General features: G+C 45.2%; 1 protein-coding gene across 1 annotated transcript in view; it reads left to right on the top strand.

The window, feature by feature from the left end:
- The first annotated feature begins 666 nt into the window (after positions 1 to 666).
- Positions 667 to 20,578, top strand: part of TACC2 (transforming acidic coiled-coil containing protein 2) — a 262,528-nt gene continuing 242,616 nt past the window's right edge. Inside the window, exon 1 of the mRNA XM_030806086.1 lies at positions 667 to 1,650. The gene's annotated coding sequence lies outside the window, so the exon portion shown is untranslated. The remainder of the gene's footprint in view (positions 1,651 to 20,578) is intronic.

The raw sequence follows: 20,578 nt of genomic DNA, 5'->3' as shown, positions 1-20,578 counted from the left end.
TCAGTGCATGAGGACTGTTTTCCACACCGGTATGCTTTCATCCCCAACCGATCAGCGGCACTATCCCCCTACCCCCTGACAACCAAACTGTCCATAAAAACCCTTGTCCCGAGCCTACAGGGAGACTGATCTGAGGGATAACTCCAGTTCTCCCACGTGGGCCAGCCTCGCGGCAGTTAAACTCTTTCTCTATTGCAATGCCGTGGTCTCAGTGCATTGATTGTTGTCTGTGCAGTGGGGAAGAAGGACTTGCTGGGTGGCTTCAGAACCATCTGTATAATGATGAATAAGACAAAGTCCCTACTCTCATGGAGGAGACAGATAATAAAGAAAAGAAAAAAAATAGGATTTGGTCATTGTAAGTGCTATGAAGAATTTAAATAGGCTAAAGGGATAGGTGGAGAATGGAAGTTGCATTTTTTTTTTCCCTCCAGATAGAGTCTCACTCTGTCGCCCAGGTTGGAATGCAGTGGTGCGATCTTGGCTCACTGCAACCTCCACCTCCGGGTTCAAGCAGTTCTCCTGCCTTAGCCTCCTAAATAGCTGGGATAACAGGCGGATGCTACCACGCCCGGCTAATTTTTGTCTTTTTAGTAGAGAGGGGGTTTTACCATGTTGGTCAGGCTGGTCTTGAACTCCTAACCTCAAGTAATCCACCCACCTCGGCCTCCCAAAGTGCTGGGATTACAGGCATAAGCCACTGTGCCCGACCTGAGAGTTGCTATTTTAGGTGTGATGAGCAGCACAACATCGTTCCTGAGGAGGTGACATTTGAGATGAGACTTGAATTGTGAGGAGTAATGTGTCATGCAAAAATACACGGAAATCATATTGTAGTCAAAGGCAATAGCAAAAAAAAGTCTTTGGGGTTAAAATAAGTCTGACACATTCCAGAAAGTTCAGAAAGGCCTACATACCTGTGTCAGAGTAGGTAGCTAGGGGAACATGAGAAGGGCAGCAGAGGGCATTCCACCCCCACCCCCAACCAGGAATGTCAGGCGACCATCATGTGATGGTCAGGTGGTTGTTACACTGTTTCTCTAAAATCATCATTGGTTGCAGCCAGCACCAGGGAAAGGCCGGCTCTCAATAGATAGAAGACACCTGAAGCTAGTGTCAGCCGCTTCCTGATAAGATCTCAGGAGTTGGGCAAGTGGGCTCAAGCATGCGCCCTAAGGGGCAAAATGTCAGAGTTTAACTAATATATGACCTTCCTCTAGGAATTCTCGACTGGCAAGGGAAAAATGCCTCAAATGAGCATGCGCACAACTTCAGTAAACACACTGTGAGTGCGGCCACTCCCAAGTGCTGGCAGGGCCACTGCATAAGTGGACAGCCTGCTCCAAGGGAAGGGTCAGGAGAGAAGAAACGCAAATCCCAGAACCGTGCCGATATATAAAACCCCACATTAAGGGTTGCACAGTGCACTTGGATTTCTCAAGTCACCCGCTTGGTCCTCTTCCAAGTATACTTTACTTCCTTTTGTTCCTCTCTAAAACTTTTTTAAAAACTTTCACTCCTGCTCTAAAAGTTATCTTGGTTTCTTACTCTGCCTTATGCCCCTTGGGCGAATTTTTTCCTCTGAGGAGGGAAGAATAGAGTTGCTGCTGCAGACCCATCAGATTCCCTACTGGTAACAGCTGGAGTGCGGTAAGTAAGGAGGAGAGGGCTGGAAAATGAAGTTGGCTGTGATGCGCATTACTTGAAAATACAGGGTAGGGGCTGGGCGCGGTGGCTCACGCTTGTAATCCCAGCACTTTGGGAGGCCGAGGCGGGCGGATCACGAGGTCAGGAGATCCAGACCACGGTGAAACCCCGTCTCTACTAAAAATACAAAAAAATTAGCCGGGCGTGGTGGCAGGCACCTGTAGTCCCAGCTACTCAGGAGGCTGAGGCAGGAGAATGGCGTGAACCCGGGAGGCGGAGCTTGCAGTGAGCCGAGATTGCGCCACTGCACTCCAGCCTGGGTGACAGAGCGAGACTCCGTCTCAAAAAAAAAAAAAAAGAAAAGAAAATACAGGGTAGGAAAACCCAATCTTCTTAGGTTCAGTGGCTGGGGAGCACCATCCCTCAAGGTGAGAACTGCCTGGCTGAGCCCAGCCAACCCACAGAACCGTATGAGATATTTTCATCTACTGTGCTAGGCATCTAGTGAGAGCCCTTTTGCCTCTTTCAACTTTGGAAAAAATTATGATTTATTTTTATTTTTAAAATTAATTTTGTTGTTTTTTTATGTTTTTAGAGATAGGTTCTTACTCTGTCATCCAAGGCAAAGTGCAGTGGCATGATCATGGCTCACTGTAGCCCAGAACTACTGGGCTCAAGTGATTCTCCTGCCTCAGCTTCCCAAGCAGCTGGTACCAGAAGCACATGCCACCATGCGCAGCATGGGAAATATTTTTATATTACCTCCTCAACACTTTCTTCCTTCTACTTTTCTGTTTCATGTCTGCATCTCCCGTCACTTAGATAGGGACCTCACGGTTTAATTCTCCAGACCTTTAATATTTTTTCATATTTTAAATATTTCTTGGTTGGGCGCGGTGGCTCACGCCTGTAATCCCAGCACTTTGGGAGGCCAAGGCGGGTGGATCACGAGGTCAGGAGATCGAGACCATCCTGGCTAACAAGGTGAAACCCCGTCTCTACTACAAAATACAAAAAAAATTAGGCGGGCGTGGTGGCAGGCGCCTGTAGTCCCAGCTACTTGGGAGGCTGAGGCAGGAGAATGGCATGAACCTGGGAGGCAGAGCTTGCAGTGAGCCGTGATCACGCCACTGCACTCTAGCCGGGGCGACAGAGCAAGACTCTGTCTCAAAAAAAAAAAAAATTTCTTTAATTCTGTTTTTTGAGATATTTTATTAAATTTACCTTCAATCTTCTGTGGATTTTTTTTTTTTTGACAGGGTCTTGCTCTACTGCCCAGGCTGGAGTGCAGTGGCATAATCATGGTTCATTGCAGCCTTGACCTCCCGGGCTCACACAATCCGCCCACCAGGAGCAATCCTCTCAAGTAGTTGGAACCACAGGTGCATGCCACTAAATTCAGCTCATATTTTTGATTTTTTGTAGAGATGGGGGTCTTGCTGTGTTGGCCAGGCTGGTCTCAAACTCCTAGGCTCAAGTGATCCTCCTGCCTCAGTCTCCCAAAGTGCTGGGATTATAGGTATGAGCCACCAAACACTGCCAGAATTTTAAATATCAGGATATAGGAAAGGTTTTGCTTTCGTTTTCAATTTTGTTTTTGTCTTATGGCACAGGGCCAGGCAGGGCAAAGGGTAGGTTCCATTGACACTTATTTTTAATTTTCTGCCCAAGTATGTTCCCACCATTGTTCCTGGTGTTTCAGAGCCTCTCCAGGGTCTGCAGGGTCTTGTTTGGGCTGGAGCCCCTTCTACTCTAGTCTAATGCCCCTCTGCCCTAATTCCTCAACTACCAGGCCGTCACTGCTTTGCATTACTCACAACCACGGAGAAAGCTCTCATCAGCTAATGTGCCTTCTCCAGTTTGCCACATTATTACATTATGGTCTGGACATACCTGTTTTTTTTGTTGTTGTTGTTTGTTTGTTTGTTTTTGAGACAGAGTCTCTCCGTGTCACCCAGGCTGGAGTGCAGTGTCGCAATCTTGGCTCACTGCAACCTCTGCCTCCCAGGTTCACTCGATTCTCCTGCCTCAGCCCCCCGAGTAGCTGGGATTACAGACACCTGCCACCACGCCCAGCTAATTTTTGTATTTTTAGTAGAGATGATTTTGCCATATTGGCCAGGCTGGTTTCAAACTCCTGACCTCAAGTGATCCACCCGTCTCAGCCTCCCAAAGTGCTGGAATTACAAGTATGAGCCACTACGCCTCACCTGGACATACTTGTTTTTAAAAATGCCTTTGTTATCATTTTAATGAAGTCTCTTAAAGGAAAGGAGTTGCATTTATGTGTTCCGTCTTCTTCAGTAAAGAGAGGGCTTTTATTTATTTATGTATGGAAATAAATGAACCTTAAACATTGTATATTTTTATTTTTATAAATCCACCTGTTTACTGTCATTTCAAACATTACTTTGAATTTATTTTCCCCTCAGAGCTTTTAAAGAATCAGGAGCTCTAAGCATTGCCTGGGAAATGTTTTGTTTTCTTTGCACTCTCTGCCATAATAAGCTAGTGTATTTCAACTGGGCAAATATGAAGTAATATGAAATAAAATAATATTAATCAAACCTGACTTTATGAGCAAGTTTTGAAATAGTTCACGTCTCCTCAAATTAAAAATAAGTCTTTTCTTTTGCTAATTAATGAATGAATGTTTTGGTCAAGAATCATTTCAAAGCTGAGCAGGTGAGTGAATGATAGAACCCGCACTCACACTGTTGCTGTTTGGTGGCACCATCTCAGCCGGTATACAGAGACGTCTGCAGGTTTTCATCAGGATCATGGGAACTACACTGTTGTTTACAGACATTGGAACTCTGACTTGTGATTTTAGTGTAATTTAAAACTTTTTTATATCTCAAAGCCATTTGCATTAGTCCATTTTCATGCTGCCGATAAAGACACGCCCAAGACTGGGCAATTTATACAGGAAGAAGGTTTAATGGAATGACAGTTCCCTGTGGCTGGGGAGGCCTCATAATCATGGCAGGAAGCAAGGAGGAGCAAGTCACATCTTACATGGATGGCAGCAGGCAAAGAAAGAGCTTGTGCAGGGAAACTCCCCTTATAAAATCATCAGATCTCATGAGACATATTCACTATCATGAGAACAACATGGGAAAGACCTGCCCCCATGATTCAATTACCTCCCACCAGGTCCTTCCTACAACAAGTGGGAATTTAAGATGAGATTCGGGTGGGGACACAGCCAAACTGTATCACCATTTCACCCAAGTTTTATGTGTCAGTACTAGTGGGAGGACTAAAAAACTGTTCCCAGATCAATAAACTGGGAACAAAAGTGAGAAGTGGTAGAAAGCTGTGAAGAAGTCCCAGAACAGCCCACCCTGATATGCCAGGCTGTTCTTTTGGAAGAAAGTAGTTTGCACACAAGAGAGGTGATGGTGAGAAAGTGACAAATCTGAAGGTTTTAACAGCTGAAAAAGTGCTAATGTGAAAACACACCACATGGTTTTATGTAGGGGCCCCTTTACTTTAATGCTTTTTCTGACAGGAAAATTGGACTTAAGTTATTTGAGTGTGGAATTACACAAGAACTTCAAGAAAAGTTATAAAATGTAATTGCCCAGAACAACTCAATTCTAGAATAGGGATTTTCCATTTTTGGAGGGCTTTTATGTACATCATCATGATTAAGTCATGCTGGGCCTATGAAGAAGGTGGAGTGTGGGATCGTTCTCTTTTTCTACCTGATGAAATGGAAGTGCTTAGTGCTTGGGCAATTGATCCAAGTCACTGCTAGAAAATAGGTGAATTGGTCGGGCATGGTGGCTCACGCCTGTAATCCTAGCATTTTAGGAGGCTAGGGAGGGTGGATTGCCTGAGGTCAAGAGTTTGAGACCAGCCTGGGCAACACGGTGAAACCCCGTCTCTACTAAAATACAAAAAATTAGCCAGTCGTGGTGGCGGGCACCTGTAATCCCAGCTACTCCGGAGGCTGAGGCAGGAGAATTGCTAGAACCCGGGAGGCAGAGGTTGCAGTGAGCCAAGATCGTGCCACTGTACTCCAGCCTGGGCAACAGGGCGAGACTGTCTCTGAAAAAAAAGAAGAAAATAGCTGAATCAAGACTTAGTATCCAGGCTTCAGAACCCTCATTCAAAACTCTCTGGGAAGCTAGGCATGGTAGCTCACACCTGTAATCCCAGCACTTTGGGAGGCTAAGGCGGAAGGATCCCTTGAGCCAGGAGTTGAAGAACTGACTGGGCAATGTCGCAAGACCCCTGCCTCTACAACAAACAAACAAACAAAACAAAACTCTCTGGGAGGTCCTTTGGTATTACAGCATTTTAGGTATTATAAAACTCTGTCTTCTTAAGGAAGACAACTCTACTAACTTTTATTTTTATTTTTTATTTATTTATTTTTATTTTTTTTTTTTTGAGACGGAGTCTAGCTCTGTCGCCCAGGCTGGAGTGCAGTGGCGCAATCTTGGCTCACTGCAAGCTCCGCCTCCCGGGTTCACGCCATTCTCCTGCCTCAGCCTCTCCGAGTAGCTGGGACTACAGGCACCCGCCACCACGTCCGGCTAATTTTTTGTATTTTTTAGTAGAGACGGGGTTTCACCATGGTCTCGATCTCCTGACCTCGTGATCTGCCCACTTCGGCCTCCCAAAGTGCTGGGATTACAAGCGTGAGCCACTGCGCCCGGCCAACTCTACTAACTTTTAAATGTGTGAAAAAAAGGAGTTGTAGTCACTTGAATTTGCACTCTGAATACTAGAATAATTTTGAAAATTAAGTATTTCTGATGAAAATTAGATTACCTTTTAAATTTTCTCTGAAAAATTATACATTCACATGAGATAAAATCCTTAGACTAGAAAAGAAATATGAGAGGGAACAGTCTTCCTCTTTCCCTGCTCCCCAGTCTACCCGCTGTCACTAGTTTCTTATGTGAGTTTCCAGAAAGAATTATTTACATATGATAATGTATATTGTATAGTTAGGTTTGGATCATTGCCTTTATAATGTAGTATATACACATAAATGTATACCCTCCTTTTGGGGTTTTTTCGTTTGTTTTGTTTGTTTGTTTGTTTGTTTTGGAGACGGGTTCTCAATTTGTCACCCAGGCTACAGTGCAGTGGCACCATCACAGCTCACTGCAGCCTCAACCTTCCTGGCTCAAGTGATATTCCCACCTCAGTATCCCAAGTATGTGGGACTACAGGCGTGCGCCACCGTGCCTGCCTAATTTTTCTGTTGTATTTTTAGTAGAGACAAGGTCCCTCTGTGTTGCCCAGGCTGTTCTCAAACTCTTGACCTCAAGAGATTTGCCCACTTTGGCCTCCCCAAGTGCTGAGATTATATAGGCGTAAGCCACCACACCCAGCCCCTTTCTTTTTTCTTTACATAAACAATAGTATATCATACACACTGTTCTGTATCTTAATATTTTTCACTTGATGTATCTTGGAGAGTTTTCAATGTTGGTATATAAAGAGCTCCTCACCCTTTCTCCAGCTGCTTCGTTTCCAATTGTATGATTGCATCTTTAATTCCCTGGCTACTGATGAAACTGTAGGTGGCATGCTGTTTAGAACTCGCCTAACTGCTCATTCTCCCTTTCTAAAGGAAGCATATTGACATGTTTGAAAAGGACTGCTTGATACTATATGTCAGTTGAGGCTGGTGATGACCTGTCCCTATTTATTAGAAGCACTGCTAATTTTATGGCTTGTTTTTGTCTTCTTTTATGGTTGCTTTGTTTTGAAAAGTGGCTTGTCCCAGCCAAAATATAAGTCAAGTAAATCAAATTGCAGCCCAAGGTAGTTGACACTGGCTTCGGATCCCAAACAAATGTGTAGTGAGAAGCACAGAGAGCTGGAGGCTGGTGGCACCTGCAGGCTCCCTGCTCCTTGTTACCCTCTCCCTCTGGGCTGCAGAGCCTTCTGGAAAGCTGCTGCCTGGCCTGGGTCAGATTGCTTACACGCCACTGCCTCCCAGGCTGGCGTTCCCAACCTTAAGCCAATGCACATTTATAGAACAATTCCATGTGATCCTGGGGAAGACAGACCACGGGTGGAGGGCAGTGCTGAAAAGGAGCCTCCGGAAGAGAGGGCCTGGGCCTTCTCCCGCTTCTCTCCTCCTCCTCTCCATGCTGGGGGGATCCTGGGTGAGTGAGTCTCAGACTGAGGGCTTCTTCCTTTGAGCAACCTGTGGCTTTAAACCGGTTTGACTACTGAGATTAGAGGGATAAAAGCATTGCTTGCTTGCTTTCCTTATAAAGTGAAATTAAAGGCACATCTGTGCATCTCCACTCCTTGTTTCTTAAGCCAAATGAACTGTGCTTTTTCTAATACGTCACTGGTTACTTTTGATAGACTATGGCCCCATTAATCTAGACCTGGGTCTCTTCATTTGTGAAATGAGTTGGGCTAGATGATTACTGGAATTTCTTCTGGCCTCTGTTGTGATTCTGCCCATCACAAATTTTAGTTTCAAATGTTTGTGATTCTGCAGAATGATGACTTCAGAGAGAACCCCTAAGGCCCTGAGGGTTTGTAGAACTTTGTGGGAGAAAGTCATTTGAAAGTTCGTATTGTGTTGACCTTGACATGTTTGCACAGGTATTTCTCTAGACTCTCACAAGTGCCTTTCCAGGCCTGTTTCTGGTGTTGTGCCTGCCAACTTGAGCTGCCGTGTGATCTTGACAAACTCTGTGTTTCTGAGTTTGACTTGGTGTCAGTTATAACTGAATCATCAGGTTAAAGCCAAAGTTAGGCAGAATTCTAAGCCTCATGAGAGAATCCTACAGTTCAGTTAAACACAGAAGTGTCTGTGTATGTACCGTTTCATACCCTGTTCCATAAAACAGAAACGCCCCGACCAAAATCCTTTATCCCACTGACACCACTTAGAATCTATTGTGTAATATCTGCCTATGTGTGTATACAGGAGGCAAAACTCCTCCCAGTTCTAGTGGCATGGTGAGTGTATTAGTCTGTTTTGCATTGCTGTAAAGGAATAGCTGAGACTGAGTAGTTTATAAAGAAAAGAGATATTTGGCTCATGGTTCTTCAGGCTGTACAGGCTTGGCACTAGCACCCACTTGGCATCTGCTGCAGTCTCAGGAAGCTTTTACTCATGGTGGAAGGCCAAGGGGGAGCAGGCATGTCACATGGCAAGAGACAGAGCAAGAGAGATGCCAGGCTCTTTTCTTTTTTTTCGTTTTGAGACAGAGTCTCGCTCTGTCGCCAGGCTGGAGTGCAGTGGTGCAATCTCAGCTCACTGCAAGCTCCGCCCCCTGGGTTCAAGTGATTCTCCTGCCTCAGCCTCCTGAGTAGCTGAGACTACAGGTGTGTGCCACCATGCCCAGCTAATTTTTGTATTTTTAGTAAAGACAGGGTTTCACCATGCTGGCCAGGCTGGTCTCAAACTCCTGACCTTGTGATCTGCCCGCCTTGGCCTCCCAAAGTTTGGGATTACAGGCATGAGCCACTGCACCTGGCCACCGGGCCCTTTTCATTTTTTATTTTTTATTTGAGATAGGATCTTCCTCTGTTGCCCAAGCTGGAGTGCAGTGGTCCAGTGTAGCCTCGACCTCTTGGGCTCAAGCGCTCCTCCCACCTCAGCCCCTCGAGTAGCTGGGACCACAGGCACGCACCACCACACCTGGCTAATTTTCTTATTTTTTGTAGAGAGACTGGGTCTTGCTGTGTTGCTCAGGCTGGTGTTGAACTCCTGAGCTCAAGCGATCATCCTGCCTCAACCTCCCAAAGTGCTGGGATTACAGAAGAGAACTACCTCACCTGGCCTCCAGGCCCTTTTAAACAACCAGCTGTCATGTGAACTAATAGAGTGAGAAGCCACTCCTTACTACAAGGAAGGCACCAAACCATTCATGAGGGATCCGCCCTCATGACCTCCCACCAGGCCCCACTTCCAATGCTGGGGATCACATTTCAAAATGGGATTTAGAGGAGACAAACCTCCAAACTCTATCAGTGAGAGAGAAGAGGAATGAAACAGAGGGAAAAATACAAGATACATTTCTTCATTTCATTCAGCAAACACTTATTAAGTGATGCTAAGCAGGCAGTCACCATGAGGTGTAGAATGACCACAGTGGTCCCAGGCCACATGACTGAAACAACGAGGTCCTCTAAATCTGATGAGCAAGGCAAGAGAGGGATTGGCTTGAGGGGAAGATGTTGAGTGGACATCTGAAGAGGCTGAATCATCTAAGTAGAGACATTGATGGGAGATTGAAAAATGCAGTTGGTGCAGGAGTGAGACGTCAGGGCAGGTGCTTTAGGTTTAGTCTTTTCCCTGGACTCAATAGAGAAAGCCATGGGAATCAATGGACTCTCCAAGGAGAAGACCAGGCTCGAACACCAAATCCTGAAGCTCCTGGTTGGCTTTACTGAGAGGGTGGGAGGAGGAACTGGGGAAGGAGAAAGAGAGCAGGATTTTGCAGCACCTCTTTAGAAAAGCCTTAGGTGGGGAAAGAGGCTGGAGGAGGGAGTTAGGGGGACAGTCTCAGATGCTGCAGAGAGGCTGAAAGAGGATGAGGACGGAGACGAGGCCAGCATCTGGGCATCATGGGCAGCTTTTGAGTGTGCTTTCAATCGGGGTACGTTTGGTTGCAAGAAACAGAAACCCACCCGAAAAGGGGCATTTGTTGAGCAGACATGGTTCTGGGCTGCAGCAACTTCTCACTCCTGCTTCTCAGCAACCACTGGCTTCATTCTGGTCTGAGGGTAGATGGATCTCCTCTGCTGGGATTTTACCCCTGCCTCTCCCTAAGTCCAGCATGCACAGACTCTGGGCTTCACTACCACTGGTGCTGGCTCTCATTCCTCATTGCCTGGTGATGAGTGGCCTCCTTTGATGGTCTTCCTTATCAAATATCTAGAGAGAAAATTTGATTGTCCCCACATAAGCCAGAATCTACCCTTAGTCCGATTAGCAGGGTCTAAGAAGTGGGTTGATATGGTAGGCCAGGACCACTCAGACAGGAAGGAGATGGGGCGTGTTGGGAAGGGTGAGGAATGAGCGGTTTTCAGAGGAAAGAACAAAGCAGGCCCTCCAACGTGGCTGCTCAAGTGTGTGCTGTCATGGGAGCAGAGAAATGAATGCTGAGGGTGATGACAGTGTTTCTAACTGCATGCAAGGGCACATACTTAACGGCCAGGGACATGCTGGGGTAGGGGACAGCTCTGCTGGCTAATAGGGGGAGGGAGAGCGTGGTAAAATACAGTTGTGTACCCTTGGAGCATTGGCCAGTAGAAAACCAAACTCACTCTGATGCGACCCCGATCCAATGCTCTGAATCCCAAGGAGGCCACAAACCTAGGGGAGATTTGTCCATCTCAGCACAAGGGGTCCCATCCCACCCCCAAAGGCAGGCATGAAGACCAAGACTTCAGGAGGTGGCAGCAAGGGAGCAGCCAGACACTGCTCAAGAAACTGACAAGGAAGACTCCTCAGCCGGGCACAGTGGCTCATGCCTGTAACCCTAGCACTTTGGGAGGCCAAGGCAGGTGGATCACAAGGTCAGGAGTTTGAGACCATCCTGGCCAATATGGTGAAACCCGTCTCTACTAAAAATACAAAAAAAATTAACTGGGCGTGGTGGCGGGCGCCTGTAGTCCCAGCTACTCGGGAGGCTGAGGGAGGATAATTGCTCGAACCCGGGAGGTGGAGGTTGCGGTGAGCTGAGATCACACCACTGCACTCCAGCCTGGGTGACACAGTGAGACCAGGTCTCAAAAAAAAAAAAAAGGAAGACTCCATTCTGGGGGCCTGCACTCACCCTTAGCAGATCTCTCAACAATCCACTGTGACCCTTGTCCTAGGGTTCTTAATTCAGCTGTGTTTAGAAGAGGTGGATATCACTGTGTTTTTATCATCCTAGTCTGCAGGGGCAAATTTGTTCCTGTTATTCTATCTTGTGATATGTCACGGATAGCAGGAACAACTCAAGATAGCCACCACCTTGCCAACGTTTCATAAGTGTTATTAATGAGGGTGTTTAAAATCGACATGGTGGAGACAGTTGCTGTGATGAGTGACTACTCTGAATTTGTGACCTAAAAAGGGGAAATTCTGCTCCACGCTCAAGTCAGGGAACAGCCTGAGGAGAGCTCTGTGACAGATCGGGTGCCAAAGAGTTGGAAAGAGATTAAACCCAGCAACACGGGCTGACTTTATGCAGCCAAGTCACTTACATTGGTATAAAGTTCAGGAGTGACTGAAATTGGTTGTGTCTCACTGTCTGGGGCTCCAAAGAAATATCCAAGCCCTACCAAGGTCTGACCTCCTCTGAGTAGCTGCCTTTACTGCATATTAAATCCTGAGTTTCAAGACTTCGGCCTGAAACATGTATTTCTCTCTGCTTGTGCTCCGTTACATGTGAAAGGACCTGGAAAGGTACAAATGTATGGGAAGCTGGAGTGGCCATTTCTTTCTTTCTTTCTTTTTTTTTTTTTGAGACGTGTCTTGCTCTGTCGCCAGGCTGGAGTGCAGTGGCACGATCTCGGCTCACTGCAAGCTCCGCCTCTCAGGTTCAAGCGATTCTCCTGCCTCAGCCTCCTGAGTAGATGGGACTACAGGCATGCACCACCATGCCCAGCTAATTTTTTGTATTTTAGTAGAGACAGGGTTTCACCATATTGGCCAGGATGGTCTCAATCTCCTGACCTCGTGATTGGAATGGCCATTTCCAAGTGGGACAAAGATTTTCATTTTGAGGAGACATGATTTTGCAGCTGGCTCCCTGAGCTTAAAAAGCACAGCTTTGTATTCACTTTTGGTCATTCAGAAAAACCATTCCTCTGAATATCCTTTTGCTGAAACTGGTCATAAGGTTCAAGTTAGACTCTGACAAAGTGCTTTTTGCATCTCATATTTCATAGCAAACAGATGAGACAAGCAACGCTTGAATCCCAGTTGGTCACAAGCTCATCGCCACATGTGTTCCAAGTCTTTGAAAAGCATTTGGTGATACTGCTGTTTGCAGGGCCTGGTGGAAGTTTCCCTATTTGGCATTTGTCGGCATGCCTCTCTTTGCCCAACACCAGCCTGCTTTACTGCCCCAGGACTGTCAATGCTTTGGCGCATGCCTTCTCTTCATTTGGCATAAACAGAGAGACTTGGCTTGCCATGTCTTGGTCCAACAGGTGTGGAGGAAAATGACCCTCTACATACACCGATGTCAATCTTGGAGAAGCAGCTATTAAATAGAGGAAAAACAACAGAGGAAAAACAATGCCCAAGGGCAATTGGTCACTCCTTCCAGAGCTTCAGTCAGATGAGTAGATCCCAGGAGTTCAGGAAGTTAACCTTTAGAAGATATGTTCATATGTGGCAAGATCAGTCTGCAGGCCCAAGGTCTAGGAGCCAGGAACATGTGGTCCTAGGGATCAAACCAGTACAGATGCAAGAGAAGGTCTGAGTGAAGACTTGGGATCCAACACTTGGACTTAGAGTTCTGTTTGAGACACCAGGTCTCATGTATGAAGTGCAACGGGGAAATTCAGTTTAGAAAATGCAAATCGGCTGGGTGCGTTGGCTCATGCCTGTAATCCCAGCACTTTGGGAAGCCGAGGCGGGCGGATCACAACGTCAGGAGATCGAGACCATGGTGCAACCCTGTCTCTACTAAAAATACAAAAAAATTAGCCGGGCTTGATGGTGGGCGCCTGTAGTCCCAGCTACTCGGGAGGCTAAGGCAGGAGAATGGCGTGAACCCAGGAGGCAGAGCTTGCAGTGAACTGAGATCGCAGCACTGCACTCCAGCATGGGCGACAGAGCAAGGCTCTGTCCCCCCCCAAAAAAAAGAAAGAAAATGCAAATCAAAACTAGCTTACTTTAGTAGCCAAATTACTGGCAGATTGCTCGATGCCTGCTTATGAAGAGATGACCTAATTCCAAAGCCCACCACTGACAAGCCAGAGATTGACTTGGCCAGGATTGGCTTAGGAACTGGAGTGGGCTCTAGACACAAATGAGGAAGGAAGCATTTCTTTTCCTCCCTTCCACCCTGTCTCCTTTTCTTTCTTAATATTTTATTATGGACTTTTCAAGTATACACCAAAGTAGAGAGAGTATTATAAGCATCCTTATGTACCCATTACTGGTTTCTACAATTGTCTATAATGGTTGATCTTATTTCATTTATTATCCTACTTTCCACTAACATCTGCCTTCCTCCCTCCACTGGAGTGTAGTGGTGTGATCTTGGTTCACTGCAACCTCCACCTCCTCCACCTCTCAGATGACTCACCTCCAAATACCTTCACACTGGAGATTAGATTTCAACATATGAATTTGGGGCAGAGGGTATAACATTCAGTCTATAGCAGTATATTATTTTCTGTATATAGTGTTGGAGTTTGCTAGTATTTTTTCAATATTTTTGCATCACTCATGTTCATGAGTGATATTGGTTTGTAGTTTTTGTCTGTGTGTGTGTGCGCCATTTTTATCAGGTTGAGGAATCAGTGTCATTCTTCATAAAAGGAATTAAGGTGTTCTTCTGCCTTTAAAATGCTTTGGAATAATTTGTAGAGCACTCTGGGACTATCTGACCTTTAAAGATTTGGTAAAACTCCCTTGTGAAATTATCTGGGCCTGATCTTTTTGTTGTGGTATGGTTCCTTAGTAAATTTCTCTATTGTTTTTCTGTGGAAATAGGTATATTTAAGTGTTGTAACTTTAATGGTGTCATTTCTGGCAATCCTCATTTCACTAGGATGCTATCCTTTTCATTTTTTTATTTGCATAGACATCTGCAAATCAGCCTCTTATAATGTTTAAAATTTCTTCTGTTACAATGGCTGTTTCCCTCTTGTAATTTTGTGTGTTTGTGCTTTCTCCCTTTTTCTTTCTGATCAAGGTAGCTAGTAATTTTTCTAGTTTATTCCTTTTTTAAGAATTAGGCTTTTGTCTGGGCATAGTGGCTCGCACCTGTAATCCCAGCACTTTAGGAGGCCGAAGTGGGCGGATCACCTGAGGTCGGGAGTTTGAGACCAGTCTGGCCAACATGGTGAAACCCCGTCTCTACTAAAACTACAAAAATTAGCCAGACGTAGTGGTGGGCAACTGTAATCCCAGCTACTGCAGAGGCTGAGGCAGGAAAATCACTTGAACCCAGGAGGCGGAGGTTGCAGTGAGCTGAGATCACACCATTGCACTCCCTAGCCTGGGTGACAAAGCAAGACTCTGTCTCAAAAAAAAAAAAAAAAAAGAATTAGGATTTTGATTTGTTCATTAATCACTGATTTTTCTCTTCTCTACTTCATTTCTGCCTTTAACTTTATTTTTTCTTCTTTGTGCTTTTCTTAGTTTACTTTGTCTTTTCTTTCCAGTTTTTTGAGTTGGGAATTTAATTCATTATTTTCCTTCTTTCATTTTCACTGACAAATATGTTTGATGCAATGAATTTTCCTCTGATCACTGCCTTAAATACATCCCATTGACTCTGATATATATGTAATGTTTTTGCTGTCATTATAAAACTGCCTTTGCAAAAGTTGTAACACTGAAAGAGATCTGACCTAACCAACTCTATTTTGCCTTTAACCTCCAAACTGCCTGTGGTCACTTCCGGATGTGGGCCAAGATAACTTTGGGAGTTTATAGTTTAAATGATAATAGCACTTTCCAAAACTAAACCGCCTTTTTTTTTTTTTTTTTTTTTTTTTTGAGATGGAGTCTTGCTCTGTCACCCAGGCTGGAGTGCAATGTTGCGATCTCGGTTCATTGCAAGCTCCGCCTCCCAGGTTCATGCCATTCTCCTGCCTCAGCCTCCCGAATAGCTGGGACTACAGGTGCCTGCCACCACACCCGGCTAATTTTTTTGTATTATTAGTAGAGACGGGGTTTCACCTTGTTAGCCAGCATGGTCTCGATCTCCTGACCTCATGATCCGCCTGCCTCAGCCTCCCAAAGTGCTGGGATTATAGGCGTGAGCCACTGCACCCAGCCCTAAACTGCCTTTATAAAACTAATGAAAAGGACTAGGAGCAGTGGCTTACACCTGTAATACTAGCACTTTGGGAGGCCAAGGCAGGCAGAAAACTAATGAAAGGCCACCAAGTTAGGAAGATAAGAGAGGCCTAAATTCTGCTAAGATGTAGGCATAGTTGGCCGGGCATGGTGGCTCATGCCTCTAATCCCAGCACTTTGGGAGGCCGAGGTGGGTGGATCACCTAAGGTCAGGAGTTCAAGACCAGCCTGACCAATATGGTGAAACCCCGTCTCTACTAAAAATACAAAAATTAGTCGAGTGAGATGGTGGGCACCTGTAGTCCCAGCTACTGAGGAGGCTGAGACAGGAGAATTGCTTGAATCTGGGAGGCCGAGGTTGCAGTGAGCCAAAATCGTGCTACTGCACTCTGGCCTGGGCAACAGAGCAAGACTCTGTTTCCAAAAAAAAAAAAAAAAAATTACACTCGTTCCTGAGGTCGAAAGATTTGCAACTCCCCCAATTATTCCTGTAAATAAAATCACTATACTACAACCTAGGGATAGCCTTTTAAGATGTTTTCAGAGTTTGGCATTTCTGATTACCAGATGATTCCACCTAGACCAGCGACTCCTCTGTGGCCCACACCCCATCCCCCAGAATTGGACTCAGCACAGGAGGACCTTTTTTCCACATTCCTATGATTGCATCCCCAACCAATTAGCAGCACCCATTCCCCATCTCCCTGTCCTCCAAACTATCTTTGGAAAACCCTAGACTCTGAATTTTGGGGGAGGCCAATTTAAGTAATAAAACTGGCTCTACATGTTTCTTTTTTAATGCTGTTTCATTGTTATCTTGCTTTGTTTATTGATTTTTAAAAAATAGGATGCCAGCTGGGCATGGTGGCTCAAGCCTATAATCCCAGCACTTTGGTGGGCCGAGGTGGGTGGATCACGAGGTCAGGAGATCGAGACCATCCTGGCTGACATGGTGAAACCCCATCTCTACTAAAAATACAAAAAAATTGGCCGGGCATGGTGGCTCACGCCTGTAGTCCCAGCTACGCGGGAGGCTGAGGCAGGAGAATGGCGTGAACCTGGGAGGCAGAGCTTGCAGTGAGCCGAGATCGTGCCACTGCACTTCAGCCTGGGCTACAGCGCGAGACTCCGTCTCGAAAAAAAAAAATAAATAAAAAAAAATAGGATGCCACTCTACTTCTTTTGGTTTTGTAAGTTATTAGATCTTCTTGTCTGGAGGGCTTTTATCTTTTGTCTTTGAAATCTAATAGTTTTACTGGGACATGTCTTGGGATTGATTGTTTTGGGTTAATTTTCCCAGGTATCTAGTGAGTCCTTTCAGCACGTAGATTCAGGTATTTTCCTGTTTCTAGAAATTTTTCTTGAATCAAACATTTTAAATTTTAGCTCTGTTCCATTGTTTTGTTTTTATTTCAGGCACTCCAACAATAGAACTATAATTCCTTCTTTGCCTGTCTCCTATTTTCTTACTTTCTCTCTGATCCTTTTTATTTATTTATGCCATTTCTTATCCTCTTCATTGCTTTCCTGATTTTTTTTTTTTTTGAGATGGAATTTTGCTCTTGTTGCCCAGGCTGGAGTGCAATGGCATGATCTCGGCTCACTGCAACCTCCGCCTCCCGGGTTCCAGTGATTCTCCTGCCTCAGGCTTCCGAGTAGCTGGGATTATAGGCATGTGCCACCATGCCCAGATAATTTTTGTATTTTTAGTAGAGACAGGGTTTCTCCATGTTGGTCAGGCTGGTCTCAAACTCCCGACCTCAGGTGATCTGCCAACCTCGGCCTCCCAAAGTTCTGGGATTACAGGTGTTAGCCACCTTGCCTGGCCATTTTCCTGATTTTTTTAATGCCCTTTATTAAATTTTAATTTAAATCTATTATCCCTTGGGTGCCTTATGATTTATTTATTTCTGAGATAATTTTGTCTTTTTCTTATATTTTTTTCTGGAGTTCAATCAACAATCTTTTTATTCCTCCTTGCTTTTTGTCCATTTCTATTTGCATGTTTGGATTTCTGATTCAAGGTATTTTATATATGCTCAAATGCAGACTTGAGAATATTTTATTCTGTTGAGTGCTAAGTTAGAATTTTGTTCCTCTTCATAGCTGGTCTCAGGGTGTAAGGAAGATTTTCCTCAAGTAATACGTGTAAAATATTATCTCCTTTTTTGTTGTTTTGTTTTGTTTTTCAAAAGCTCTGTGTGGATTTGTTGACCACCTTCTTGTCCATTTTTATGGCACTGAGGTGTTTTACAGACCCCTGGTCTGTCTGTACACAGGCCATGTTCGTTAGGGTGAAGTTCAAGAAGGTTTCTGGGTCCTTTTATTTTGTGATGCTCTTTTCTTTTCATAGAATTCTAACTTTTCTCTTTTTCTTTCCTTTCCCTATTTAACACTGCTGTGGTTTGAATGTTGTCTTTTCCAAAACTCTTGAAATTTAATCCCCAATGTGGCAGCATTGAAAGGTGGGGTCTTTAATAGGAGGAAGATGAATTAATCCACTCATGAATTAATAGATGAATGGGTCATGATGGGAGTGGGTTAGTTATCAACAGAGTGAGCCTGTTATGAAAGCCAGTTTGGCGTACTCTAGCCTCTTGCCATGTGATGCTTCTGGCCACCTCAGGACTCTGCAGAGAGTCCTCCCACCAGCAAGAAAGCCCTCACCGCATGTGGCTCCTTAACCTTGGATTTCCCAGCCTCCAGAACTGTAAGAAGGACATTTCTTTGTATTATAAATTACCCAGTCTATAGTATTCTGTTATAGGAACAGAAGATGGACCAAGACAAACACCCAGTTGCCGTCGGGTATTCTTATCATTTCTGCCTTTTTTTCCCCCAGAAGCCATGCATTTTGAAGGCTGCCCTTTGAATTCTGTCTATCCCTTTGTGTTATTATTATTATTATTATTATTATTTATTTTGTTTTGAGACAGAATTTTGCTCTTGTTGCCCAGGCTGGAGTGCAGTGGTGCGATCTTGGCTCACTGCAACCTCCCGCCTCCCAGGTTCAAGTGATTGTCCTGCCTCAGCCTCCTGAGTAGCCAGGATTACAAGCATGTGCCACCACGCCTGGCTAATTTTGTACTTTCAGTAGAGACGGGGTTTCTCCATGTTGGTCAGGCTGGTCTCGAACTCCCGACGACAGGTGATCCACCTGCCTTGGCCACCCAAAGTGCTGGGATTACAGGCGTGAGCCACCGCGCCTGGCACTATTATTATTTTTTAACCTTTATTATTTTTGAGATGGAGTCTCACTCTGTCACCCAGGCTGGAGTGCAGTGGTGCAGTCTCTACTCACTGCAGCCTCTGCCTCCCGGGTTCATGTGATTCTCCTGCCTCAGCCTCCCAAGTAGCTGGGATTACAGGCACCAGCCACCACACCCAGCTAATTTTTGTATTTTTAGTAGAGACGGGGTTTTGCCATGTTGGCCAGGCTGGTCTCAAACTCCTGACCTCAAGTGATCCACTCACCTTGGCCTCCCAAAGTGCTGGGATAACAGGCATGAGCCACCGTGCCCAGCCGTACCTATCCCTTTAAATTCTATGTGCTTTGAAATTCCTTTGTAATAGTCCCTGCTGTGACCTGCTCAGACACTTTTTAAAGAATTTTCTATGTTTGGGTATACTTAATCATCTGACAATAATTCTAGACCAGTGTAGGCCCCTTTCACTAGCTGCCCTCTGTGTTGTCCCAACTGTTTCTAGGGAACTGGGTCTGCCTTTGTTCTCTACAAACACTTGTGGTAGGGTGAGGGCAGGAGCATGAGAAAAATCCAGGATTTTCTGACTTTCCTCTTTTTATTTACAGTTTTGAAAAGTGATTACACTTCTCTGTTTTATTTTCTGTCTTCAAGTTATAGAAATCTGCCTTTTGTGTACATTTATTTTTCCTTTCTCATTGTTTTATATCACTTTGGGAGGAAGTATTGGGAGACAGGTAACTGGAGGCCTCTATTATTTTCAGTTACCACAAAAGCTAACTTAAAAACAAACAAATATGAAATTAGCTGGGTGTGGTGGTGCATGCCTGTAATTTCAGCTACTCGGGAGGCTGAGGCAGGAGAATTGCTCAAATCTGGGAGGCAGAGGTTGCAGTGAGCAGAGATCGTGCCACTGCATTCCAGCCTGGGTGACAGAGAGAGACTCCCTCTCAAAAAAAGCCCACAAAAAACAAATCTGAATAAGGTGTTCTTCTGTTCTTGCTCTTGCTGGGGAGAAGAATAAACTGGCCAAATGGTACTTAACAAAGCCTTATTAATTAAGGACATTTAAAAATTATATAATAGTTGTTATTGGCCAGGCACGGTGGCTCACACCTGTAATCCCAGCACTTTGGGAGGCCGAGGCAGGGGGATCACAAGGTCAGGAGAGCGAGACCATCCTGGCCAACTTGATGAAACCCCATCTCTACTAAAAATACACAAATTAGCTGGGCATGGGGGCACGCGCCCATAGTCCCAGCTACTCAGGAGGCTGAGGTAGGAGAATGGTTTGAACCCAGGAGGCGGAGGTTGCAGTGAGCCAAGATAGCGCCACTGCACTCCAGCCTGGCGACAGAGTGAGGCTCTGTTTTCAATAAGCTTGCCTGGGAAACAGAGGTTTTAAAAAGCTATTTTTGGGCCGGGCGCGGTGGCTCACGCTTGTAATCCCAGCACTTTGGGAGGCCGAGGCGGGCGGATCACGAGGTCAGGAGATCAAGACCACGGTGAAACCCCGTCTCTACTAAAAAATACAAAAAATTAGCCGGGCGTGGTGGTGGGTGCCTGTAGTCCCAGCTACTTAGAGAGGCTGAGGCAGGAGAATGGCATGAACCCGGGAGGCGGAGCTTGCAGTGAGCCGAGATTGCGCCACTGCACTCCAGCCTGGGCGACAGAGCAAGACTCCGTCTCAAAAAATAAATAAATAAATAAATAAATAAATAAAAAGCTATTTTTAATTTAAATAATAAAGTAG

The sequence above is a fragment of the Nomascus leucogenys genome, chromosome 3, assembly GCF_006542625.1.
Source record: "Nomascus leucogenys isolate Asia chromosome 3, Asia_NLE_v1, whole genome shotgun sequence".
NCBI lineage: Eukaryota > Metazoa > Chordata > Mammalia > Primates > Hylobatidae > Nomascus > Nomascus leucogenys.
This window is presented reverse-complemented; position numbering and strand designations above follow the sequence as displayed.